Consider the following 27,538-nt stretch of genomic DNA (forward strand, 5'->3'; position numbering starts at 1 on the left):
GACAGACTCGCGTCCTCGTGCAGCGTTCCTCGTATAATTGTCACGTTTCCCTCGACTCGAGTTCTTTTGACGCGTCCTCGACGACGCTTCAATACGACTACGATTCTCCGCTTGTATCCAAAGTACCAGGCACCTCGAAACCCTCTGACTCTCGTGAAAAACAACCTCGTCGAAACAACCTCTCGAAAAACAACGCGATCCCGCGAACTTCCTCGCGCAGTCTGCTCCTCGTCGTTCGCCTCGGTTCCGCGGACCAAAGCCATTAGCCAGCGAAATTTAAATGTCCGCGGACGTAAAAGCTGGTCGCAAGTAAGCGCAGCGAGACTGCCGGCAACGAATCACGAGCGCCTCCTTAGTCGACGAACCGGCGAAACTTTTTTACATCGCATCTGGCGAACGCAGACGCCGCGGGAGGGTGAATCGCTGGCGCGAGAGTCATAACGCGACATCTGTTTGGAATGGAGCGGGATTGGCGCGGCGCGAGGCGTCCTGGGGTTGGATGAAGACGACGTGACAGGGGTGGAGGGTGGCTGGGAAACCGGGGCGAAACGGGGGTGGCGCGCGCGGTCCTGTCGGTGGTGGTACGTAGTTTTTGGCGCGTCTGCGGCGGCGGAGCGCAAGAAGACGAAGAGAGTAGCGTCGACACCGGGACCGCATTACCCGTCGTAGAAGGCATTACGTTCTCGTTGTTGGTACGTGTCTCCGCTCGAAAAACAGCCCCTTTTGCCGTGGTTCTTGCCGCCTCGCGACGGAGCAGCGTTCTCTTACGTAATTCGTTTATCGTCCCGCAACGAGGGAACAATCGCCCCGCTCGTGTCTTCTTGCGTCGCGAGCACCGCCAGCGAACACCGGGTATCTGTCAAAGGGGACGCTTTTTGGCGACGTCACGGTGAAATATAAGCTGCCTCCGCCGTGGCATCGTCGAGATTGCATCAACGTGGAACGCGTAGCCGGCGTTTAATCTCGCGGCCGCTGCGGGGCGTATCTCGATCGCTTTGCGCGAGGATTACGATGTCCTTTCGCGGCGCGGCGGTACGCGCGCGACGCCGTCTGACAGCGGCAATTCCGCCGTTTCCGCGCCCACGATTCCGCGCCGTAAGAATGCGAAATGAACGGGGGGCGGGATTCCGCTTATCTCTCGAATAACGTCATCTGATTCGTGACCGTTTTTATCGAGGAACGCGCGCGCGCGCGCGCGTCCTGAATCTGTCACGCGGGACGTTACCTTCCCTCACGGAAACATTGAATCGAGTCTCTGGTTTCTCGCGCTCCAGTTCCTCGCGCGAGGAGAAACGAACGCGAGACGGTGGAAGTCGAAATTTCGTCTCACTTTCGCGATGAAACCCGCGACGAAACTGTACCTAAACCGGTTGGTGGCGAACGGATCGCAAGGACCCACTCGACGTCGTCCGACAGCCACGATTCCTGAAACGAGAGATCGCTCTCCTGTTCTTTCCGTCGACGACTCAGCGTAGATAACGACGTGACCGGAAACGCGGCATTTCGACTAATTCGAGCGAATGACGGAAAGCTAGATAACGGGAAACGGAAGGTGGATCGGGAGTTGGCGAGAGGGTGGCGCGCACTGGCTGGCAACTGTCGCTGCGCGGGGCCCCTCGTCGGGTAATCACGGGTCTAAACTTTCTCTATAAATCACGAAACGGTTCGCGGATACGCCGTTCCTGTGGCGATGGACGGAAGAAGACGAACGGGCGGCGTCGACGGCAGAGGGGCGCTCACTGCGAGGGAATATAATGGATATTAATGTCCCTCCTATGCTGATTCCTTCCGTGGTCGCGTACGCGCGTCTTGTTGCCGTGTTTTCCGTCCATTCGCGGATCCCTGCGAGCATCCAATCTCGGTTAGTAGTTCATCCATTTCCTATCGTTTCCTCTTCGTTTTATTGCTCCCATTCGTCCGCCAGAATATTACCCTTTTAGATAGCCCGCCTTCTCTTCTCTCTTTTTACGATACTCCATAGGTGTTTATGAAAATGCATTTCGTTCGAAGATATAGAATTCATTAATTCCTCGATGCATGCGTCTTTAAATTCGCGAGAATTACATTTAAATTGGCATTTTATCTTTGGCGTCGCTCGACAGTTCCGTTCTCCACCCTTTCGTCCGCATTGTCCTCCGATCTCCTTTGGCTCGATTCGAAGGCCGCGGCTCTTCCTGGCGATCCTTCCGGCCAGGAGCAGGCGAGCTCGCGCAGAATTATGGGCCTCCGGTTCCGTGGCAACCGGGCCATCGAGATTTAGGTGAGCCACCGTCGTAACTACGTGTCACTCGATCTCCGCGCGCGCGGATCTCGCCGACGGAGCCCGCGGCAGGCTTCCGTTAGCCGGAAGCGGAGCCATCGAGACCGCAATGACGCAGAATTTCAATTTCGACGTTTTAAGCCGGACTTATCCCGGCCCATTTATTCCTCGCGCGCTCCCCATCCTCTTCTCGCGGCGATAAATTTCGTTACCTTTAAATTTCAGGCTTTGCGGCCATCGAACGCTCCTGCGACCTCCAACGATCTCGCGCTACTTGCTTCGTCGAAACCAACGCCACGTTACTGTCTTTACACGGGTGTAAATCCATTAGCGTCTCCGATCGATGAATTATCGCACGAGAAATGTTTAATCTTCGAATCGCGACGCGTTCGAAACCCATCCCGGAAACGCGCAACCTCGTTCGCCAGCCGCTAAGCCCGGTCAGGTAATTTTATCGTCCGTCTGCCAGCCTGCTGGAGCGGCTTCTGCTCCTTCGTGACAACTAATTTATTTGGCCACTGGAGGAAGCAGCTCGATCGGAACAGAGAGAGAGAGAGAGAGAACGTTGGATCGAGAGGTGGACTAGCTGCGAGAGAAAGGGGTTGTTCTTTCCCCCGGTGGAGGAATCGATCGAGCGCTCGCTCCTCCAGATTTCGCTCCGGCTAGCTACCCTGGCCCGTTTTCGTTCCCACTTTTTGTCCCCGTCCACCCTCTGCCCACCCGTGGAAAGTTTCCTCGCGAGCTGGTTACCTACAGGCGCCTTCATCGTGGACAATTTCGCGGGATTATGTCATCCGGATTGGAAGGGGATCTCGATTAAACTGGAGTTCTTCGAACGCTCGATGCTGGCGCGGTTCGCCGGCTAACGGGGTGACGCGTTACGATCTCAGCCAACAGACTTGGTAGCTACGAACCAACAGAGATACACGCGGATACGCAGTCGACGCGGTGGATGTTCGTAGACGTACGAAACGACACGTGTTTCACCCTATTTCGCGATATTAATTTATCCAAGGAGCACCGCGCGCGTTGCCGACATGTCGAAATTACATTGACGCGGAGTCGGTTAACATCGAGCCACCGGACGAATTTAATTAAATCCCAGTGAACAATCGTTGCACGCCAGACGTCGCGACGTTTCGCGCGGAGGAAAAACGTGGGAAAGGAAGTAAAAAAATAAAACAAAAAAAAAAGGAAGAAGTGGGAGGACTCGCGTCGACGAATTCCCCGTGCGTTCGGCTGTTTGTGAAGGGAAACAGAGAAAAAAAAAAAAAATTGTTTGCGTAAACGCGGAAGCGTCCCCTCTATCGGCGACTGCGATCGCGTTTAATCCGAATAAAAATATCATGGCGAGCGCTGTCAAATAGCGGGACATTTTTATTCGGATTAAGGGAGGATATGGAAAAGGGGCGAACAGTTTGCGGAGCCTCGTGTAATAACATCGCCAAATATCCCGTGAGTTTGCCCAGACGCTTTTTGAACAGCCCTGTACGCGCGACAACTCCGCTGAATTATTGTTTCGGTTTTCGCGAGATAAGCCTTTGATAAACCGGCCCAGTGATAAATGCTGCTACGACGAGCGCGTCGACGAGCGCGTATCGGTGGCCCGTCGATCGCGGTGGTCGTAACGCGATTTTTTCTCGCGGAAATTGAAAAGTTTTCTTCCGCCCTGCGGGGTTGGTCGCGGACGCGGGACTCGACGCTCGCGTCAGACGACGTGGCACGCTGTTGGGGTTGCCTTCGCTGGAGATGAGATATCAAAATTGTTTTAAAGTCCCGATCGAGTTGACGAGCGTCTACGAGAGCCTTGAAACAGGAATCCCAGCTCGTTACACGGGTGCCTCGATCGGCCCTCGGAAATTGCCTCGTCCGTCGCGCGCGTAATTCCTCCGGTTCGAAACATTTTAATTACCGCGGCTCAATATTTGCCGGATCAATATGTGTTTTATTCAATTATTTTATTCAGCCGCCGCGTCGCGTGTTTGTTCAGCAGGCGACACGCGGGCCGCGTTGAAAACTCGATCCCGCGAAGTCGAGTTACACCGCGTCACGGATTACCCGTATTAGCAGCCGCGCAGAGGCATCGTTGCGTCTCGTTCGAGTACGTTTCGCTGTTTTCCGTCAAACTTCCCGACAACAAATTCCATTAGCCCGCTACAACGCTGGTGTAACCGGGATACGAAGGAGTTTGTCGGCGAAGGTGGTCAGGGAGGGGGTGGTTGGCGCAAAAAAATTCTTCCACTTGGCGGGACTCGACGATGGAACGCCGCGGCGTGGAACGCGGAGGGATTTTTCCGAGTGAAAATTTACGATTCTCCCGTGAATCATCCGACGCGCATAGACTTGTCACTTCCGTCGTCTCTCTCTCTCTTTCTCTCTGGCGCATAAGTATCTGTAAATGAGTGACGGTTTTATTTCGATACGCGAGGAATGGAAGCTGTTTCGTTCCGCGCGCGAGCTTTCCATACCGTAAATTCCCCGTGGAACGGACGTTTTTTATTCGCGTTTGAAGATAGAAGGAACGCTAGCTCGCGAGATACGCGAGATCTTTTGGGACTCGCGTCGCGTGACGCGTGGCCAAGCAACGATTTCGCGTTTACAGCGTGGGAGCGACTGGTGATACGGGTCTAATTGCGGGCCTCGCCACCGAAATCGTCGATAGAAATCGCGGGGAGCACGGAACGGTGGGTCCAGCCAAGGCAGAGGAGGCCATAAACTGTAGTTTCTATGCAAACGACACGCGCAATGTGCCAGTAAAGGCGCCGTATCGGCTCCGCGGCGTTTATTCGCCGCGCGCCGCAAAACGAACACCGTGGAAACGCTATGCAAATTCCCGGTAATCGGGCTGGAAATTTTTCCACGAGATTTTCAGCCCCGATGTACACGACCGGATGGAATATGCCTGGCTAAGTAATCGAATAACCGCCCCTCGAATCGGCCATTACGCGACCGTTTTTAATCGATGATCGTTCCGCTACGAAATCGACCCACCCACCCTTCTCTCTCGAGCCAGCCGCCGTTGCCGCTTTTTTTTTCACCATATTTTTATTTCCATTCCTCCATTTTTGATCGCAAACAATGTAGAACGTGGAATTTTCACAAATATTCCCTGGCAGCGACTCGATGAACGCTCCGTCGGTGTACAGCGCGGCAGGGTTAGAGGTTCGTGATCAACAGGGTGGTTCGACGGACGCGTCCCGAGAGATCTCGAAGGGAGACCAGCGTACGAGGAGGGGTTCGATGGAACGAAGGGAAACAAAACAGCGGAGTGGAGCAGGACGATGGACGAATTCGTATAGGAACCTTTTAGCCCCAGCGGACCACGCCAGAACAGATTATCCATCCATTATTCCGGGGCGCTCGCAGAAGGGTGCGCGGGGGTGGTTGACGGAGCGAGCGAGAGAGCGAGAGATACGCAGAGAGCAGGGGTAAATTCGATGGAAAGTCACGCGGTGTCCCGCGAAAATCGGCACGGTGACGCGAGGACAAGCAAGACTCTTCTTTTTTATTTTTATCATTCCCCAACGAACAGGATGGCTTTTAAACGCGCACGGCCGTAGCCTCGTTATAATCCGTCGTGCCGCGCTCGATTCATTTCCGTCGCTCGAAAGGATGTAATTAATATCGTCGCTCGGCTTTCGAATTTGCGACTGCGCGCTCTGCCGTCTCGCTCTCGCCTACTGGCAGCCACCCTCTCGCTCTCTATATCTCGCTCCGCCACCCTCTCGCGGGGGTGGCTCTCGTCGTCGAGGTTCGAGCCTCTCAGTCGTGCCGAGAACCCGCTTCGTTGCGGGGTCACCTCCAACCTCGGTGAGCTCTCGCCTTCGGGTTTCGCGCTCGCGAACACTGTTGTTCGTCGCGACAACAAAAGCCAGTCGATCGGTTGGCTCGTCCAGCCCTGCCAACTCGCCAGTAAATCCGTGTCTCGTTACTGCCACGCGAGAATCGTCGTCTCGACAGAGAGTTCCGCGACACAGTGTCGATGAGACCAGCTGTTTGAGACTTCCGTTCAACTCCAACGCTCCGCGCGTCGAACCGTACGCTGTGCAACTATTCGAAAACCGCGTCTGTGACCAGGAATCCGCTCCAGAGGAACTCGATCGCGTCGATTTCTTGGTGATCCTCGCTGGTTACCCGCGACTTCCGGTGACTTCTTAACCGAGAACGGTGCGAGGCACGAGAATAAGTGTCCAATCGATCCCAGTAATAAGGGAACTTTGCGTGGGGAACGAGGGGTGGTCCAAGGAGGGACGGCGGTGAATCCGTGGCAAAAGGGTCTCGCGCCGCCCTAAGGAGAAGAAAGTGGACGACCCTTGTTCGTGCGGTTCTCTCGCGCTCGCAACCCTCCCCACAGCTGCGAAACTCTCTTTCGAGGAGAACGAACGATCCTCTCGGGAAACCGCTGAGGCGCATCGGGGAACCGTAAGAGACGGTGAGCAAGCGTCGAAGAGCAAACGAGTAGCTCGATGCCTCTCGCCTGTCCCACCCTTGGTTACGAGTGGGTATCGGGTCGTTTCTAGCCGCGTTCGTCGCGACGATTTTCGTGCTCATCCACCGGTGATCGCGGACTGGAACGATCGATCCAATTGGGATCGTTAAAAGTTTTCGACGCGCGAGCACGAGGGCTGCAACAGCCGTGGAGCATCCTCGCAGTATCGCCCTCGCAGCTGGTAATTAAAGGCGCAATTAATGGCCCGGCAATTAAATATAATTAACTCGAGGGATAGGATACGCGGCGTCCGACTGCCAATTAGCGCATTAGCGCCTTATCGGGCATCGGCTGAGCGTCTCGCCGCGCTGGCTTCCGTTCGATCTCCTTGAGACAATAAAATCGCCGTAATCGCTGAGGAACGTGGCTGCGATCGAGGATAGCCGTGCGCAGAGGAAGCCAAGGGCAGAGATACGTGAGAGGTTACGTGATCTCAACTGCTGGACCCGGTCGAGGCATCGAAATTCAACTGCCACGTAACGAGGATCGATTAACTGGCTAACCATCGACGCATCGCGACGAGCTTCGATAATTCGTTCTACCTGGAGAAATTAGTTCAACTGAGATAGACATCCTTTGGTCCAGCGAACGAGGACGAGAAAAACGTTGCACGAGCTGGATTACACGCTCCCTGGCGCAGAGCGAGCAGAGAAGCTGTTGGTTTCACGTGAGAACGCGGGCAACCCTGAACTTGAGGCGCCTCGCTTGCGTTAGCCGCGTCGAGGGCGCCGCGATATCGCGTCGAGGGCGAACGAGCACCGAGCAGGGTGAAAAGTGGACACGCGAGCCGACGCGAAGAATGCTGGCCGCGCACTCGTGACAAACGGAGCTTCCGGTCAGGACCGTAAGGTAAGCCTCGTCGTAGCTTCTCTTTATCAACGCGGACGACGAATATCCTCGCACGCGCGCGCGCTCTCGACGAAGCAGCGGCGTTCGCGAGGAAAGAATTGGAAAACGGAGAGCTGGGAACGACGAACGGGGGTCTCCCATGGGAAATGCCGTCGTAGCTCGAGGCAGAAATTTCTTTATGCGCTAGCTGGCTGGCTGGCTGGCTGGCTTCGCGACCTTCCGTTCGTCTCCAAGGAATTTCTCGGTCTATTACTTTCTAACCCTCGACGACGGTCGGACCTTACAGGGTATCGCCCCCTCGTAATGGTCTCGCGTCATTCTTTCCTTTAACTCGAGCCGTATCGCGATTTTCATCCCACCGCGTTATTTCCCCATTCCTCGCTAGTTTCTCGAAGGTTGAACGAACTCTGGCGATTACGCGCCGTTTAAGACTGCGCGATACACCTCTGTTGGTCTCCTCTGTTTATTATTATAGGGTCAATCGAACGGGTGGACGTTTAACGAGAAATAAGTACGTCGAAGCGGTTTAACTGTACTCGATAACCTGTCTCTGGCGAGTGATTGAAATTACCAAGAAAAAGATTCGAAAGTCGAACGCCAGGCTCGTTTCCGTCGACTGAATCTCACGTCGAGTCTAATTTCAATAACGTAAACCTGATAACAAAACTTCCGCCGTATCGAAGTCGAAGTTCGCGCAGCGAGTGCTTTCCTATTTGCGATGCGACCCGAACTAAATTCATGGATGTCCCGCGGACGACTAAAAACCCTGGGAACAAAGTCCGGGATTCTGCAGGAGTCATACGTACCTCCCGGAAAGTACGCGAGTTCGCGTTCCGCCTTTCGAACGTCTTCTTGCTCCCTTCCCGTCGCGTTTCCCCGGAGGAACTTCCGCCATCGTGCAACCACCCCCACGCTCAGCCTCCCCATTAGCGTGAAGGAACCGCCAACAGCGCCGAGGATCGAGATATCGCGCTGCAACCAGCGAGACTTAACGCACCTGACCGGTCCCTCGACAACGGTGGCGATTAATTATTTCGTCAGCGACTATGCTCGCTCCAAAGAGGTTATCGAATCTCCCGTAAGTACTCGAGGTAACCTTACACGCCAGTGGCGCGGAAAGGGTGGCGTTCGCCGCTCGTAAAGCCCGTGGAGAGGCTCAGATTTAGCGAGTCGGGCAATTCCAGCGCACCTGCGTCCATCCTGCCACCCCTGGGGCCACGACGGACGAGAGAAAGCGAGAGAGAGAGGGAGAGGTACGGTTCGAGGGCATTATTAAGGACCTCGTGTCCTCGCTCATTACGCCGTCCGAGAAAACCACCTCGTACGTTCCGGCTTATCTCCATTAGGCGGGCAGGAATTACATAGATATCGTCTGTTTAAGTGCGTGCGGACGCGCGCAGGCATAAATAGCCCATCGCGGTGGACGGGCGCCTGTGGGAACCGTGTGGGAACCGTGTCGCGATAAGGGGCGAGAATTAAAGGGATCTTTAAGTACACCCCGCGCGATCGACGTTAACGAGGACGATCCCAGCGCGCTGATTGCCTTCAGGAACGTCGCAGGATTCGTCGAGTCGCTCGAAGACCAGTGACGCACCCTGCGCGCGCGTCCTGTGGTACTTAGTTGGTAATTGGTAACGCGCGACGGTATTTATGGTATCGGTTGGTATTCGAACGCCAGTCTGGGAGATAAGATCGCGTGGAAATACGACGGCGTGCGTCGAGTGAAATTAAAACGTTCCATTGACTTGCAGATAAAGAAACGCGAAGGCTAACGATGGTACATTGGTAACACTGTATTCGTTCAGTGGCATTCGTGGGTTTTAAAAGTTGTCACTGGGTGGAGGATTGATTTGGAATGATCAATTTTTTCGCTCCTCTGTTTCTCTCGTTTCATTTTCCGTAACGGGTGGATTAATCGCAGCTTTCGACTGCTATCCGGTCGATATGCAGTTGCGTTCTGTCTCTGTCTTCCGGATGCACGATAAAAAACAGTGATAATAATAACGATAATAATAATGATGAAATGCAACGCGGTGAAAGCGCGGGATGTAGGTGAAAAAAAAGGAGCGTCAGTTGGACAGGACGGTGGCGAGCGATAACCGGAGATGCCGTTGTCCCGCTGTTTATTCGTTAGACCGCTCGATAATTGTTTATCCGCGCCGCTGTCAGCGTCGCGGTGCGTCCACCGACTGCAAGGTAATTAATTAGAAGTCACCTGACGCGCGGACCGCGTTACGCGGCTGCCCATTCGATTTGGATAATGCGTTTCCCGTCCCGTGATTCCGCCAGGACCCTCCCGCAGACCGCGCGCATTTTTCGAGACACTCGACCGGCAGAAATTAATTTCGCGATAGACGCGGTGGATGGCGAGTTTGTTTCAGACTAATTAGCGGGCAAACGATTATCGATCGCGATTTTCAGCGCCCGTTTTTACGCGGGATCGTTCGAACGCGCGCGGACATTCATTCGTCCAACTACTTTCGCTCGATTCCTCTTAAACGTTTCCAGCGTATCGTTAATTAATCGACGCGTCCTATTTCTCTAGCCTCTCCGTATTTCTCTGCGCAAGCGTTCGAGGTCCCGTTAATAGCCGCGTCCTGAAACAGTTCACGCTTTCGAGCTCATTTGCGTAACGCGTTCCTCGTTAGCGTCCAAATTTCCCCGTGTCGACGAATTAGAGAAAGCGAGCTTCTTCTAAACGATGGAAACGGATAGTTCAGAAGTCGCGCGAAAAGACTTTGTAATCCGTGTCGCTTAGCGATTCTAGGTTCTGCTGTTTCCATTTTTTTTTTTAAGCAACCACGACAGCCATTCAGCGATACATTCCAGGTAATTTGAAAGTTCCATTCGTCCAAGTGGTGATAAACGCATCCGCTGTGCATTCGCGAAATCCCTCGCCGTCGATTTTCCCAGAGATTCCAGCGGGAGAAATCGAAGAAATGATCGGTTTCCAGTGGAGCGCGAAGCGTCCACTTGGGGCACTCTCGGCCCGCGGCGGCCGTTGATCCTCCCAGGGGTCGCGGCGAGGTGCAAAGGCGCCCTTAATCAAAGGTTTCCCACCTCTGATATTAGTCAACGTCACCGTGGCTTCCTACTGTTCGCGTCGTAATTTCATACGGTCGCCAGTCGACTCTCCTTGCGGTGTTCGAACGCTAACTCACCGTATAAATCACCGGTTTATCGCGCGCGAGTCCGTCCCGTTAACGATTTTTTTTTCTTACGCCCCTGGGGAAAGAAACAAATTAATTAGATGCCCGCATAACGACGACGATCCATGGTGGTTTCGCGGAAGCGCGACGTTATCGTTCGAAACGTTCGAGAAGTCTCGAACACGCGCGAGGATTCTTCATAGGGTTCGAAGAGGTTGTACGAAGCTAACGATCGTCGCTTCAACGACTCGTTATCGAGCTGCGATTTCGATCGAGCGAACAATTAAACTCTTGACGAGGCACTGCGAAAGAAATGAATATCTCAGTTAAAACTGGATCTTACGTGGGACTGGATTGTCGTAAAGATTCACGAAGACGATCGAGCGTCTGGTGAACCTGTATCTCGTGAAAGATCGGATGTTACAGAGAAAGAGAGTCGATTAACCCACAGCTCGTCGAGCTCAATTAAATCCGCGAATAATGGAAAGAGTCCACTCAAGTCAGGGTTTCGTAGTAAATAGATTATGACTCGACGCAGCAACCCCCTCCGCGTCTCGCTGTTTTACCCAGTAAATTATTTAATCCGAAAATGTTATTTAAATCGAATTATAATAACGCGCGATTAAATCGCTGATTAAATTATAATATTATGCATTTGCGTGCGCGTAATAAATAATAGTTATGATAATACCACTATACATAATACATAGTGACGCTTCGCCTGCGGGGGGGAAACCACTTTGGTGGCGCTGGCGAACCCGGTGCCGGGACACGAAGCGCGCAACCGGAACACGAAATATGGATTACGATCGCTAATTTCGATACGTAAAGGTTTAAGAGGAATATTCGATCCCCGTTTCGATGTCGAACAGAGGACACTGTCGAGAGTTATTCGAGCCGCGGCGCGGCTAAATGTCCCGTGATGGAGGGCGACGTGGCGTTCGCCATTAGCCGAAAACCAGTCGCGGGAATATATCCGCTGGTGCAGGCAGCAGCGATCCGCGACGCGAAAGGGAAGCTCGATGGAAAAATGGCAGGGTACGACGGCCCGGAAACGACCCAGTTCTTCGTGCGCGCGGCGCGTCTGATAAATTGGATCCGAGCAGTTTTATCGTAAAACGCTCGTTCCCTGTTTCATCGCCGGTGCCCCGATGGCCTGGTCATCACGAGGGAAACTTTAACTTCGGATCTCGAGGCAGGCGAGCCTGCTCGCGACAACCCCCAGCTGTCCTCCACTACAACTTCCAGCGCCTTTCATCGCCTTTCCTTCGCTTCCATCGTCGCTTCCTTCCTTCTTGGCGACTCGTCGACCATCTTTTCTTTATCCTCCAAGCTTTTTCCTCAGGCTGTTCGAGTCTGACATTATTTTACGCCTTTGCTGCGTCTCGAATGACCGATACAAATCGACAGCCCTAATTTCAGTTGCTTCTGATCGCGTCTGGCTTGTTTTCGAAACGTTCAACCAACCCTCGATGAGATATATCCGTGTTTATTTCTCTCAGCTGGTTCGTACAGCGATCTATCGCTGCGATTCGTGTAAATCCTTGATCCAAAGATGTTCCGCTGTCTCGATCGTAAAATAGGAAGAATACTTGTGGTTGAGGTTGTTAGAGAATCGATAAAGGCCGCGAGTTAATCCAGTGGTGTTATTTAGCGACGACGATGGGTGACAAGTCGATTTAATTTATACGTAACGCGGAGGCGGTTCGCAGATATACCGCGACAAGCCTCGACAAGCGTCCACGCGCGGCGTGGCGACGTTTACGAGCGTGTCACGTCTTCGCGACGCCTCTGGAGGCGTTCCAAAGCGTCCTCGCGCTGGGGTCGAGCACCTCGCGCGGTTCTCGAACGCGATCGAGTCGAGAGTCGCGTCCCGTGGATCGTCGCGCGGATTTCGCGCGTCTTCGAGCGTTCAAACGAATCCCAAGGGAACTGACGAACGAAGAGTATCGCAGCGCGGAATTTTATTCCAGGCTCGCTATTTTTTGCAAACGAGAGTCCGTCGACGTACGCCGCGGGGTCAGCAGTTGGCACCAGCCGGAATCTCGCATTTACGGTATTAGTTTTTGCCGGAAGATGGATGCGCGGCAACTGATTGCCCCTCGTTTCGCGGTAATTATGCAAATGGCGTATCGATTACCGGTTAGAACGCGGACAAAAATAACGCTGGGGGAATCCTGCTCGCCTCGCGGCCCGTGCGAGAGCTATTTAAATATCTGCACCGCGAAACAGTCGATCGCACGTTCAACGAACGTTAGTCGCAACTCCAGAAAGAGAGACGGTTCCGTTGCGTTTCGACGAATACGCGTAATTTCCAAGGGTCGACGAGGCGCGCGCGTGGAATGCAAATATTTCGCGGGGCTATTACACGGGTTAGAGCGTAGGCAGGGCGATCGAGAGGGTGAAAAAGGTAGGCTCGACCTCCGCAATCAAACAACGATCACGCCCCTTAATGACCGAGTGACTGCTGTTACTCCTTCGTTCGTTTCGGGGGATGGTTCGTGGGGTCGAAACAGCTGCGAGTGACACCCACCACTTGTACACATCTCGTCCTCCCTCTCTCTCTCTCTCTCTCTCTGTCTCTCTTTTCCAGCAACCCGTCCACCGGTTGTTTCTCTTTCTCTGTCGTTCGCCGCTGTCGAGGCAGCACCGACACTCCCATACATAATTACTGCGACTACCGTCACGTCTCACCCTCGCGGTGGAAATTTGCATTATCGAGCCACGGGTGCTCGATGAGGGTGGGCCGCGGGGATCCTCCGTGCAATTATTAAGGAATCAATCACACGCGCGCTCGACGAGCGTGCAGGATTATGCGATTTCGCGTTGCCGCGCGGCGCTTTGATGCGATTTTATAAGGGGTTCCTTCAGCCTCGCGCCAGGCTATGAACACATTTCGGAGATTATTTCTGATCGCTTCTGATGACACGGCTTTGATCACTTGAAGCGATCGTGGAAACTCGTGGAATTGAAGATTTGAATTTTCTCGTTGGAGATCGTTGATGACGATCCATTTTGACAGTCTATAATTTTAACTCGCAATGCCATTTAATTGTTCGACGATAGCCGATGGCATCGCGAGAAATTCGACCTCGAAGAGTAGCAAAATCGCGTCACGCTGTCCTGGGAGTAACGCGTATCCAGAATTGAACGCAATGCTCGAGAGATTCGGAGCGTTATTTATTTTACGCTCCTTCGTCCCTCGCAATCGGACCTCTCGAGATTTAAGTCGAAGACGCTCGATCTCGCTCGATCTCTCTTCGTCTCTATCTCTCTCTTCTCGTCGTAATCGCGGGAGGAAGCACGGAGCCGGACGCGGAATGGGAAAGACGAGTTCGAGATGACGTCGTCGAACGCGATTGCGCAAAGACAATGGTAGTTATGGAAATTGTCCTCGCGATCGTATTATCTAACTACTGCCTTCCCCAGCCGCTATCCTCGCCACTTCCGAAAATTACTCGCGCCGTCCCTGTTATCTCGATATATGCCCTCGATTTTCTGGCTTCGCGCTGAGAACATCCGCCGTCTGTTTCCGCGAGGATTTACCTCGCGAACTGGTTCCATGCCCCGCGTCCTCGAGTCTCTGTTCCTCCTCTGTTCGTCGTCGCTTCGTAATTTCAACGCGAGCACCGCGTAGCCGTTGAAAAGTCGACTCTCATCGTCGCAGATACAATAGTCGTAATCGACGATAACCTCGAGAGTAACGATAGCGTTCGACGTCGAAATAAGTGACGCAAGGGGTGGATTTACCCGGAGCAACAGCGACGAAATCGAATTAAAACGGAATAATATGATTTCCCGTGCTCGTTAGAGGCACCGCGAGGGGCAACATCTGTCGCTCGACGGGTGGTTTCGACCAGGAACGCGTCGATACACCCACAGATTAGACGCCTACGCGCCTACCCTCTCGACGGATATCGTGAAAGGCATGCACCGTGCGCTCGCGGTGGGGTGGCGCGGTCGAACGAAATGAAACTGATATCTATGGAAATCACTCGCATCTCTATGTATGAGCCGGAAACGTTACGTTACCGTGTATAATACACGATTTTCTATGTTTACACGCGCATGTGTGCCCACCTACCGTACGCCCTGCCATGCCAGTCGGTTTAATCGATCAATAGAATCGACTGGCTCCTAGCGAAACGGATCGCGACGCTGTTTTACCCCGCGCGTCGCTTCTCTGCCGTCGAATCAACAAGTTTTTCGTTCCGTTTGCACGCAGCTTCACTTGGAAAAATAGAAAAAAATCGCGCGAACTCCTGAGCGATCAATTAAACGCGAGATCGTGTCGAGATTTCTTTCTCGAGCGACGAACTTTCTGCTTTTTTGACGCGCGAAACAGAAACGCGTACGAGTTCGTTACACAGGGGATTTCGAAAAATATTTGCCTGGCAAATTTGACCTTCGTCGAGGGGATCGATTCGCTGGGGTATGTGGGACGATGGGACGGAAGGGTTGACGGAAGAGAGAGAGAGAGAGGAAGCTGCATGTATGTACGCGCGGCGGCGGGACGCGAACAATCGCGCACAAATCACCCGTAACCATTGCGCGCGCGTGCCCATCAACCATTCCAGGCTGCAACGCCGCGATGGATCCTTGCATCGCGGATCTTTTGTCCGCGGACAATCCCGTCGATTTCTGGCCCCGCGTACCCTCCGCGGCGTGTAAACGCGACGGATGGCCCCCGCTTTCAACGCTTCGATTCGTGTCCTGGAATTTCGCCGTGCCCCACCCCCATAAATCAACCGTTGATTATTTCCGCCACCGGTGCTCCGCGTGTTTTCGTTCCCCCCGCGTTTCGATCCACGACTCCGCGTTTAGAACCACCCTCTACGCGTGTATACACGCATGGCACAGTTCTGTATTTTTTTTTTTTTTACTCCTTTCTCTTATTTCGCGAGGCTGACGCGATTCTAGGGAAACGCTCGCGCGAATACATTCGCGGAACCAACGTGGTATCAAGACATTTGTTTTCGACTCGTATCGCGACGAAAGTATAAGATTTCTGCAGTGGTCAAATAATAAGTAAAACTTGAACGAGTTACAACGAGTTCTTCTTCTAAGAACTCGTTGAGCGATCGTCAGAAAAACCAGTAAGTACCGTGTATTTGTGTTCCGATAACGATTGGGACAGCTGAGCAGACAGAATCCGTGTGCACGCGTTATCGCTCGTCTCACAATACCTGCACTGTGCACCGTCGATGTTGTTCGTCGACTGTCGAGGGGAAGAAAAATCGATCGACTCGCGCGGTTTCTCGAACGGTGAGAAAGTCGATCGCGAACGAGAACAGTGGCTGGGATCGTTCGAGAGAGGCGAAACAATTCCGTCGATCGAGCGTGCGAAACGTATCGCGCGGGTAAATAACTTGCCAGTTACTCTCGCCGCTTTGGGCAACTAACGAACGTGAAATGAACCGCGGGCCAGCAGGCAGCCTGGGAAATAATCAAAGTAACGTCGCTCGAATGCTCGAATTCGCGGTGTCCTCGTCGCTCGTCCGTCCACGCGGCTCGCCAGCGACGCTCCGCGCACTCTCTGCCCAGACAGTAATTATCGACCTCGTCAAAGACTCCCTTTAACGCGGTGGTACGCGCAATTAAGTGACATAAGCGACGCGGCCGTCCCCCGGTGCGCGTCGACCGATCCTCTTTTTAATCTCACTGGGTGGCCCTGCGGGACGTATTAAAAGATATCAAAGCGGCTAAATAATTTACCATCCCCCCGCGACACGGGAATTCCCTCGCTCGTACCCCTTTTCGTATTCCGTCTTCCAGTTTTTTACTGTTTTCTTCGCAGCGCGACGAATCGTGGCGTAAAAAAATGCAAAAGTTCGCGGTAGTTACAGTAAAAAAAAAAGAGAGAAGTCCAGTGGTATTCCACTCGGTTTTACGGCTCTTAGAAACGCGCGCAATCTCGCGCGGATGTAAAACTGTCGATCCAAGGTAAACACTGGTAGCCAGTGGATCGATGTCCCGTCCGCGAGCCGCGATATCCTTTATCGCGAGTCGAGGCGTCTCGACCCGTGCTCCGTATAAATACTGGGCTCCCAGAGCCGAGTACGATTACGAATTATCGGGCAGAGACGCGTCGTGTCGACTATCGCCGTTACGACGCGACGATTCCCGGTAGTCCAATCGTTTATCAGCCGGGGTGCTACACACTGTCGAACGAAACTTTGTTATCGGAGAGCAAACGCGCGTGTCGCGATATCCGATCGTTCCTCGGAGGTGTTACGCCGTCGTTGCATTCCGATCGAGCCGCTCGTCCAACATCCGACCGGGTTGACGTAATCTCGCCGGTGTTATCGGGAACACGAGCAGAGAATTTGTTCGTCCGACCGCTCCTCCGCCTCGTGCGAGCTTTCCGTTTCGAGCCGCCCACTCTATCAGCACCCTCCTCTGATTTCTCGCGAGTCGAACTTTCGCGAACGCGATCCTGCGACGCAGGACAGGATCAAAGCGGAGAGGACACTGTCTCGTTACGAAGGCGACGACAAGCGCGCGTCGCCACCCTCTTTGGTTGGTCGCTTTCTAACCTGGCGAACAAACAGCTTAAATAAACGCACGTGATTGGATCCGATGTATGCGCATCTGGCTACTAAACGAAGGGAAAGGGCCTGGTTCGATTATTTTTCTCTCTACCAGTACCGAAACGAAGGAACACGCCCCGTTGGCCCGCTTTTTTTTCCACCCCCCCGTTCGAGTAGCTCTCGAGCAGGCCATTCGGAAGCACGCGGCTTCTTTCATGCGCAAATTCACTCACAGTGCGCCGCGACTCTCAGCGTCCCCCTTTTTTTTTTTAAATCGCTGCCGTCGACTGTGTTCGCGCGATGACATTAGATTACCCACCCCTGCTCTGTCGATGGCCACCCCTTCTTGGTTGCAGCGCGCGGGCGCGCCCCTCGCGAACAACCCGTTCCACGGAATGAGACTACTTTGTACACGGATACGTCGCTGCTTCCGAGATGGCAAATTCCTCGATTCCCTCTGGCTGAGCGTTTCCTTTTCCCATCTCGAGGCAAAGGGTCGCGATGGCAAGTTAATAATGACGCTACTTTATTTACCGGCACAGCACTTTTCATATCTGCCGCATTCTACCAACCAGAGAAGGTTGGCAATAAATTTCCTCTCATTCCGTGCCACGATATTTTTTCCTCCTTTCGTCGATGCAACATCGCGAGCTTCTTCTTCCGCTAGGTTTCTGACGATTTCTATCGAGGTTATTAATCGCTCGATACAAGTTCGACGAAGGGTGCGAACACGGCACGGTTACAGAAATCCCATCCACGCTCGCGTGTTTTCACCAACGATTTAGCCATTCGACACTTTATTAGAATTTCACCCGGGCGCATCGCGATTCTGAAGCAGGTTTTTAATATCCTACGGAATTTCCGCGCGGCACGGAACGTTGCAGCGCGTGAAACGTGTCTCTCTTCTCTGCGAACCGTGCGCCAAGGGGCGGCGTGTGTCGTTGACTGAGAGGCAGAATAACATTGGATTACCCACCCCCATCGCCGACGTCCCGCAGTTCCTTCCTTTTTTTACACCCTCTTCAACTCTCCGACCACCCTCGCAGCGAATCGAAGCAGCCGTGCCGTCGCAGGCGAAAGGGAAAACAATCTTTGGCGGAAAACAGCGCGTCGAATAATTTATCGGCGGTGGGCCGAAGTTGCAGGGTGTACGAGCAAGGGGCCACGATCACCCCGTTATCTATCACTCCTGGTACCCTTTATCCACCCTCTCTCTCTCTCTCTCTCTCTCTCTTCTCTTTCTTCCGCTATGCACCCTGTCCGCTACAGGTCCCGGCAAACTAACCGCCAGCGGGAGTTTTCTCTCTCGCCTGGCAACTACCGAGTTCCCTCGAATTTCCCACGGAGAGAATTTCACCCTCTCTGTACCTGGTGACTTTCAGCGAAACTTCAAACACGACTGGAGCAAGCTGCAAACTCTTTATCTCGCGGAACTTTATGGGCTGGAGAGAGAGAGAAAAAAGAGTAGCTGGACAACGCTGGGAGCATGGAAAGCGTCCTATCGGCGGACCGCGACGGACTTTAATTCGATCAGCAAATAAAGGGATCCCGCGTGCAAGCTCTGGCGTTTTTTAATCGCTACGCAAACACACGGATACACGAGCCACCCACACGGAGCATCGTTTCAGAGGCGACCTGTAGCCGATTTAGCGAGCGCGAAGTCTCGCAACGCGGTTCACTGCCAGCGTTAACTTCCCGCGTAGGGTTATTTACCAGAAGAGTCTACGAGTCGACGGAACGAGCGGAAGAGCGTGGAAAGGGAAACAGAGCGAGAGTCGAGGCGAGCCCGTGGGAAAGGGAGGATCGAGAACAAAGATAGAGGAGGCTAGGGTAGCGAAGGGCGGTTTCGCGTCGACGGTGCGCATTCCTCGATCTGGTTCCCTCTGGAGACCCACGAGAGCCAGGGTCGAGGAGAGATATCGCAACAGAACTAATCAACGCGAGGCAACAACGATTTCTCTCTCGTTCACCCCTGCCGTTTCGAATAAAAAATAGTTCCGTCCCGATGATATCGCTCGCGGGAAGATGGACCTCTCCTTTTTCCCTCCTCGTTCCAACCAAACCCATCCCCCGTCCTATCCGTTGATCCGTTTACTCTGCCAGCCGGGGACAAACAATCCGTGGATCCCCAGGAGGACTTCCAGAGACTCGTCTTAAAGCTCGCTCGAATATTTTCGCCTTTTGGATTAACCTGTCCAGGGAGAACGGAGATTCTCGTTTCCTACGCGGGGATTAATTGCCACCCCCGTTGCTCCCCGCCGCTCGTCCTTCCGGCGTAAACCAGCGCGCATACGCTTAACTTTTTTTCTCCTCGCGAGATGGAATGTACAATTTTTATATCACTTCTATCCCAGAATTATTCAACGAAAAACTGTTTCACGCTAACAGCGCGAACATGGTGAACGCGAATTTCTTTCGTGAGAGAGGCAAGCAAAGAGATTTAATCGTATCGTTGATCACTTTTTGTTTGACTCCCGTGTCTAATCGACGTTCACCGTGTGCGTTCGTCTCGCGACCCCGTTCGAGGAGCGAGACGGGACGATCGAAAATTCTCTCCTACCCGATTAACCAGGAAATACGCTCGGGACGAGTAGACGCGAGTACGGGTTCTGGTGGAGATCGATTTTTTATTGCCACTCGATCACCAGCCGGACGATTGAAGTGGGTCGCCGGGTCGAAACTTCCTGCTGGCCCTCTTCATCAGCCACCCTGCCTCCGCTCCTCTCGTTCCAGCCGTCGAGCGACCCAGGCGGATCCCCGTGCTTCTCTCGTTCACACGCTAATTCGTGACTCAGCCGAGCAATTAATCAAGTTCATTCGCATCGCGTTCAACCACGCTGGCCCGGGTTCGGTTTAAGTTCACCGTTGCAACCGACGCGCGAGTTACTTGACGATAACTTCGGGGGTGCGCCAGTCGTCAGAAATACGCGTCCAGCGACTTGTTGGACGGTTCACCCTCGCTGCGCTGGTTTTCGCGCACTTTGTTCGCTTTTTTCGCTTCTTTCTAATTCTACGCAAGCTAAGCATAGAATGTTGCACATAAAATGTTGCTGCAAACTTTTAAGAAGCTTCTTAACGCGTCTGCGAGCCGTGAGCAACTGACGCGAGCTTAATCGAACGGAGAGTTCGCGAATCCAATGTCATCTCGTGTCCCAGCTTTAGGTGACTCACCCAGTAAGCTGTTAATTAATTTTGATACGTCTACAAACACGCGTGATGCACGCGCGACATTCCACTCCCGAAGCAGACGCGACTCGTCGCGAACGCGAACTCGTTAGCGTTGATTTTTCTCCCGGGGACGTTATAATTGAGGATTACAGGAAGGAAGAAGTTGGCTCGCGTCGTATATAGAACGATTTAGTGGGAAGGATCGTGTAAACAGAGTCGTAAAGTTGTTTGCTCGAGGATCTCTGTGAAACGGGGCGAGTCGAGGGTGCATGAAGGTGGACATCTCCGACGTACGCGATCATATAGATGCGTTCTGAGCTACGTCGTTGGAAATCATGTGGAGAATTACGTTCGCGACGACCTCCAAGCGCTTCGTACGATTAACAGCGACGAGAAGACCGAGGAGAAGAAGAAGAGGAGAGCAATTCGAGTTAGGCCTCGGAGCAAGGGCCAGGAATTACGAGGGCATAGGTAGCGGCGCGGCTTATACGAGTGACGTGGCTGAACTCTGACATCGGTTGCGTTGCTTTAGGGACACTCCAGACATCAGCTGCTGTTTGCTAAACATCGCTCAACTTGTCAGCGTGGACGCGCGTGCCTGCATCCTCGTGCACGCGCTTCGAGAATTCGAACGAACCTTCTCCACGACGCACACGCGCGGTCATCTTCCTCTTAATTGCACCTCCGCGATCGATACGCTCTTATTCTCCATTTCAATAATAATTCTTCCATGTAAGTGTTCGTTGAACTTCGATTGGAACTCAGACATCGAAACTTTGGGACAAATTTGAGTGACTGTGAATTAAGAGGGTAATTAACCTCGAAGAAAAAAATGAAGCCATCGTCCAGCGATAATTTACATCTCTGAAGCGGCAGACAGAAGGCGGAACGTACTCGCCGATCGGTCTTTCACGTGTGACGTTATCCAACCAGCTAGAAACCGGATGAACCAGTCGCGGACACCTTTTTTATCGTGGAAAGTGTCGCGCGGACGCGTGGCATGCACCATGCGACATCCGCATTAGTCTTCGTACCGCGGTGGCTCCATTAATAAAAACGACGCGTCCAATCGAGACACCGTCGCGGCTTGTTTCCATCGCGGCGACGCGAGGTCGATAGAGAAGCCAGGTTAATCGTTTAAAAAGTTCCAGCGCTCTCAAGGGCGCTCGCTTCCTCGAACATTAATCGACGAACCTCGAGAGAGGATACCAGCGCTGGAGGCGTCCTCGAGGCTCGCGTTCCGGAAGTTGTACGCCGTTCAGACAGCGTCGTCTCTCGCGACGACAAGCGTCCCGCGAACGGAACCGACAGGTCGCCAGTTGCTTTGTCGGAGGTTTCGCGAGCGAACAGTCGGGACCAGGGTAAGCAACGAAGAACCGAGTAACCGTGTAGCACAGACGAGAGAGGGAAAAGGTCGAAACGCAGCTAAAAATATCAACAGTCCTCTCCGTGGCCGCGACTCTCCACGTGAAACTATTGCCCCTCGTCGTTTCGGGATTCCACGGGAACCGCTCGAGCGACGACTAAATATATCAGCCCGCGCGAGTATAAATATTTATAAAATAGTGTCGGCAGATGGTGGCTGCCTTTAGTTACGGCACCAGGACCCGCTTTCCACGAGCGTGTCCCTCTCCTCTCCCTCTTAGCACCGCAACTCTGGCGAACCGTTCCCGCGTCGGACACGCTGTACATCACTGGCCGCGACACCGATCGTTCATTTGCGAACGAACGCGTAAACTACACGAGAAACCACTAGGGAGTATCAAAGACGGCAATTACTCAGGATTAAACGTTCGAAAGTTTTCGAAACGGCATTCAACTCGCTGTTGTACGTGGGGTACCAACGGGAGTCTCGCGCTATTACTCGATACGATCTTCCTCCTATTCTTTAAATCGACGAGACATTCTCGAAAGCATCCTGTCCGCTTTTCTCGGACAGAGAGCCGCGCGTTTCTGTTTCGAGATCGATTGAAAAGATAACCAGGCGTTCTTTCGATGGAGAACGGAAGCGAGAGCGGAATCGTGACGACCGAACCGGAGGTGGACGGTGCTCCGCGCGGTTGGTTGTTGTTCCTTGGTCCCCGTTCGCCGCTTTTATCGTGGGCGTGTGTACTCATTAATAATTTATGTTCGTGTAACCGTTACGTGTACCGGACGTGCCGTGTTCCGTCCTGACTTTACCCACGCAAATGCCGTGGCATCGGTGTACACACGAATTTCAGATGAGAATTTCACCCGGGAGCCCGTCATTTTTCTTATCCACGAACGAGAGACACGGACGAGGCAGCGACCACGAACGTGGCTACCAGCGTTGGTTAGCCATCGACTCGCTCTGCACGAATATCGCGGTAACGCGAGGGTTCGTCCTTCGTTTCGTCCTGTGCTCCACCTCTTTAATCGACGACCCGCGATATTCGATGATAGACGGTGGGTACGCGAGGAATACCAAACGACTGAGTGCCACATCTAAAATTCACGATGATCAAACGAGAGAATGTACCATCTACGTTTCGCTAATCTCTGAATCAACGTGACTAATCTCTCCACCAGGTGCTACGTTCACTCGTTTCATCTCTGCCCTTTTCTTAGCTTCCCTGTACCAATCCAGCTATCTCTCATCGTCCTACGTTCTTCCTGGCTAAAGCGTCTTATCCGCGGAATTTTTCATTTCACAAAGTGCAGTACCTCGAAGCAGCTCAAACTTCCCGTCTTTTTCACTTGTTAAACGACTGGATGTTAGAGCGACCTACATACGCGCTAGTCTTGCACGGATCGTTTAATTCGACCGTGTCTCGAGTTAACGCGGTTAAGAATCGACGAGGGACCAGAGAGAATTCAACCAATTTTCCCACGCGTATATACGTTCCAGCACGAGGTAGCTTCGTTTCCAATAAACCATCGATTCTTCCGATCGCTTCCTGCCGATTTATCCGCGCGGATGTCCAGCGGACTTTCCAAGGCCTATATTTCATTTTCAATATCGCGCGCGTTGGCTCTGCGACGATATATCTCGACGCGAGTCGAGCAAACGCGCGATCGAGCGATCCTCGATCGTTCCATCCGCCATTTCAATCGCCTCCGCTCGATATCGATCCACCGTCCGCGCTTTCGTCGCGAGTCTCCCATCTTTTCAACCCTCGTTCACCGTCGAATCGATGCTCCGTCGTAGCAACAACGACTGGGCCGACAAAAAACGAATAAATATTTGTTCCCGCCGGAAGCATGCATAATGAACGCTCTCGCGGGTGAGCGATCGCGACAAGAATCGAAAAGGTCTCCTTTCGCCTGGCGGAATAGCTGTTTATGGACCCAGTCGCAGTGTAATCAAACGATCCAATTGTTTTAATTCCGCCCTCCGATCGATGAACGCGGGGGCGCGTTCTCTTACGGAGAGTAAACTGGTCTGGGAAATCAGTTCGATAATTCCGTCTAATTAGATTGCTCGGTTCTTAGCGGCGCTTTCTTGGGCCAACAAACGCTCACGCTTCGATACTTTCCACCGACGTTCGCGTTTCTAGCGCGCGCGCTCGTTCGCTACCTTCGTTCGTCGTTACGACTAGTGTGTACCCAGTGTAGAGGAGAAATGCAGCCGCGTTTTACCTCGTGGCACGAGCCAGGCAATCGGTTGTTCCGTGGGGATCGATAACGGCGGCCAGCAGCGGCGAAAAGTCGCGTTTGCTACCTGAAAACGTTCGCGAGTGCAATTAAAGGGGTGGAGTATAGGCGGCTGGAATCATTCGATGCCTTTTGTCGATGGTATCTGTTCGTTCTTTCGTCCCTGCCTTTCAATCGGACCGTTCCCAATAATTACAGGTAATTTCCACGGCGACGACCACCCCTCTCTCGACCCGGAACCGAGGACAACGCAATTAGCGCTGGTGAACAATGGGTTGCGGTGGATCGCGGTGGTGCGAGCGTTGTTTCGAGCAATCTGTGTCATCGTTCGAGAAAACTGTCTCCATTATTAATCAATGTTGTGTACCAATTGAGAAAACTTTAAAAATCGTATAACGTTGACGAGTATCGATTCGAGAGCGCATAAATTCGACGAGTCGAACAGAGCTTTGGTAAGAAAGGCTTACGCTAATTGTTCAATTCTTGTTTTAAGTCGAACGACACCTCGAAGTGGTGAGATTTGTCATTTTCTAGGTTTCCAGCTGGAAAAAGTCCATCGCGTCTTGAGAAGGTGCGTGTTTCCGACTTTCCTCGATCGTAAATCCGTAACTATACAACGATCAGATGAAATTAATGCCCGACAGAATAATTCCACGGTACTTTTTTCCCTTCACGCCAGCCGCTCTGCGAACTTCCCCGCGCGGCCGTACTTTTTGTTCGAACTTAATCCCGACACCAGCCTGGGCCAGGGAACTTTCCTTCGCCCTAACCCCCCCCCCCCCCCCCTCCCTCTCTCGAAGCCGTGGAGGCGGCAAGAAGTACCCCCGGAGACTTTAAATTTCGACTTCGCGGCCGCTCCAACTTTTCATCCCTGAGCCATTACCGGATTTCGAGCACAGTTTAATCCCGTCGTTTACGTGGAATAATCGCGAGACGCCTCGAGAGGACGCGCATTAATAGTAATACCCACCGCGCACCCCCTTGGAATTGCTCGCCCCATCGAAAAACACTCTGCGCCTTTGCCCCGCGCGATTTTACGGGGGTTGAAACGGACGCGCGAGAACGGTTATCGAGATAATTCGCGCGTCGACTGTCGACGAGGAACGATTTACGCGTGCACGAGAATTTCTGGAAGAGAGAGAGAGAGAGAGAGAAGATCTGCGGAACCTCGTGCTCGACAGTCGACGAAGATAGCCGCGAGAGACTCGCATCGCGAGGGTACACGTCGCGGGAACGCGAGGAATACGCAATTTTCCGCGGCGCTCTGTCGCGCAATCAACGAATTCTTGGAACCGTAGCTGAATCGTAATTCGAGGTTTTTACTTACCATCGCGTGGCAGACGTTGCTCGCTGCTCGTAAACGCGAAGGATTCTCAGGCGAGCTTCGGAGAGCCTCTTCTGCTCGTCGATGGCTCGCGACGTTCCGCCTTGCTTCGACGGGGTGAAAACGCTGGAAAAAAAGAGGAAACGATTCGATTACTTTCGGTCGAGCGAGGCTGCAGCGAACCGCGGACGAACGAAAGTGATTTTGCGGCCGCGAGGTCCGTAAAAATCGGGCGCGTGTTAAATGGAAAAGTAATTGACTATGAAAAAAGGTGTCCAACCCTGCTGGAGGATCGTCTCGATCTCCCTTGGTACGCGTCGCATCGATCACCCTCGCAACGCCGTGGTAACACCGTCCCAATTCTCTCTTCTCGACTAGCGAACGACTTGATTATCCGCCGAAAATTCAGCATAATTGCAGCTGACCCGGAACAATGCCAATATTTACCGCGGCAGCGTTCGCAACGATAACAACGGACGCATTCTATTATAATAACGATGGCTGTGAATAGATGTCGGATAATGACGGGCGAAAACAAAAGGGCTCTCGTTCTACTTTTCCACCGTCGAGCCTGCTTCACGTCCCGCATACCCTCCAGAGTGGTGGTCCACGTCCGAAATTATCGACTGGCTCGTTCGGATGCGCCGCGCGCTGGGCGCAATTAATCTAATGCACGGATATCGACGCGAGTCGACGGTTGTACGACGCGCGAACGACAACGACAGACCCTGGCGGTATCGTCAGGTTTCCACAGCCGTTTCGACCGGTTCGCGAGAGCGTTTCACGCTCGTTCGCGATCAAGGTATCAGCCACGATTTCATGCGACCAGAGAATCCGTGTCGAGGACACGCTGCTGAAAATTGGGGTGGCTGCACCCCGCTGGCCGCACCTACGCCTACGCACCCGCTGCTCCCACTCGACCTGCCCCTCTGAACGGGTTTAATCGCGTCCCCTCGCGCGCGAAATCATATAATTCCCGTCGAACGGCTTCCGTGTCATTCGAACTACTTCGTAGCCGACCTCGTGTGGCGGGCCTTTTGTTCACTCGATACCGGAAAACTCGATACTTTCGACGTGGCGAGCCTCGAACGCACGGAAAATTGCCAGGCTACCTTTTATTAGGCGTTAATTGCCGTTCGATTATTTAACGAAATATCGACGCCACTCGGTTAAGTTATTCCCGCGGCGTGATTATCGATAGCCGAAGATCCGACGGAAACACGCTCGACGTCGATTCCCAGCGGTACCGTTTCGTTCCCGCCGCTGTTATTTCACTCGAACTCGGTCAACGGTTTTCATAATGGAAAACAATTCCTTTCGGGAGATTCGACGGGGTGGTTGTTTTTCGATTAAAATTGCGCGTAATTGATCGAAACGCCGGCTACGCATACAACTCGGAGGTTTCGACGGTTCGAACGCATCCGCCACCCCTTCGAGCGCGCGCGCGCGCGCCATCGGAACTTTTCATTTCGCGCGGTTCACGCTTGTACTTCAATCAACGTTTAGAGTTAGAACACTCTTTCCTTGCCTCTCTCTCTCTCTCGATTTTTTTTTTATACGAACGCAACAATAAGCAAATAACGTTCCACTCGAACGAGAGGTACTTTTAAATTAATATCCATTTCCGGGTAGCGGCAGCTGCGAGCGAAATGAGCCGAATTTCGAAACGACGGCCCCGGGGCAGCACTTTGGCCGCGGACGAGTGGACGAGCTTGATTTTTATCAAGTGTATCGACTGCGAACGTTCAGCCGGAGGCTATGACCCGGTGACCGCCCCCGTTGCGCTGGCTAATGGTTTCGCGAGCGCGTCACCAAGCGGCTTCCACCCTCGCGAGCCGTTGAAAAATCCCCTCGATTCTCCGATCGCGGGTCACATCGTCGCGCTGAAGCGTTTCACGAGTGCGTAGCTGCCGGTGACGTAGATGCGGCGCTCGCAAAAAGTGTCTATGGCTACGCGTTCCACCGCGGCGCGTTTGATCCGCGCGAAAAAGGGCAAGTCGGGATGGCTTTCGAAACGCGCCACGAACTTTCCATCCCTCTCTGTTTTCGTTCCACCGTAGCAGGGGGGTTTGAACAATTTTCTGTGACGCGATCAAACGCACCAGGATTTCCGCGTTTCGAATAGCTACCGAGAATAGCGCGCTTTCCCGGCTG

The 27,538-nt window shown here is 53.1% G+C and overlaps 1 protein-coding gene across 1 annotated transcript in view; it reads left to right on the plus strand.

The window, feature by feature from the left end:
• Positions 1-7,424: 7,424 nt before the first annotated feature.
• Pxb (putative Hedgehog signaling attenuator pxb) overlaps positions 7,425-27,538 on the plus strand; it is a 212,474-nt gene continuing 192,360 nt past the window's right edge. The window contains exon 1 of the mRNA XM_076902042.1: positions 7,425-7,598. The gene's annotated coding sequence lies outside the window, so the exon portion shown is untranslated. The remainder of the gene's footprint in view (positions 7,599-27,538) is intronic.

Source organism: Xylocopa sonorina, chromosome 1 (genome assembly GCF_050948175.1).
Source record: "Xylocopa sonorina isolate GNS202 chromosome 1, iyXylSono1_principal, whole genome shotgun sequence".
NCBI classification, from domain to species: domain Eukaryota; kingdom Metazoa; phylum Arthropoda; class Insecta; order Hymenoptera; family Apidae; genus Xylocopa; species Xylocopa sonorina.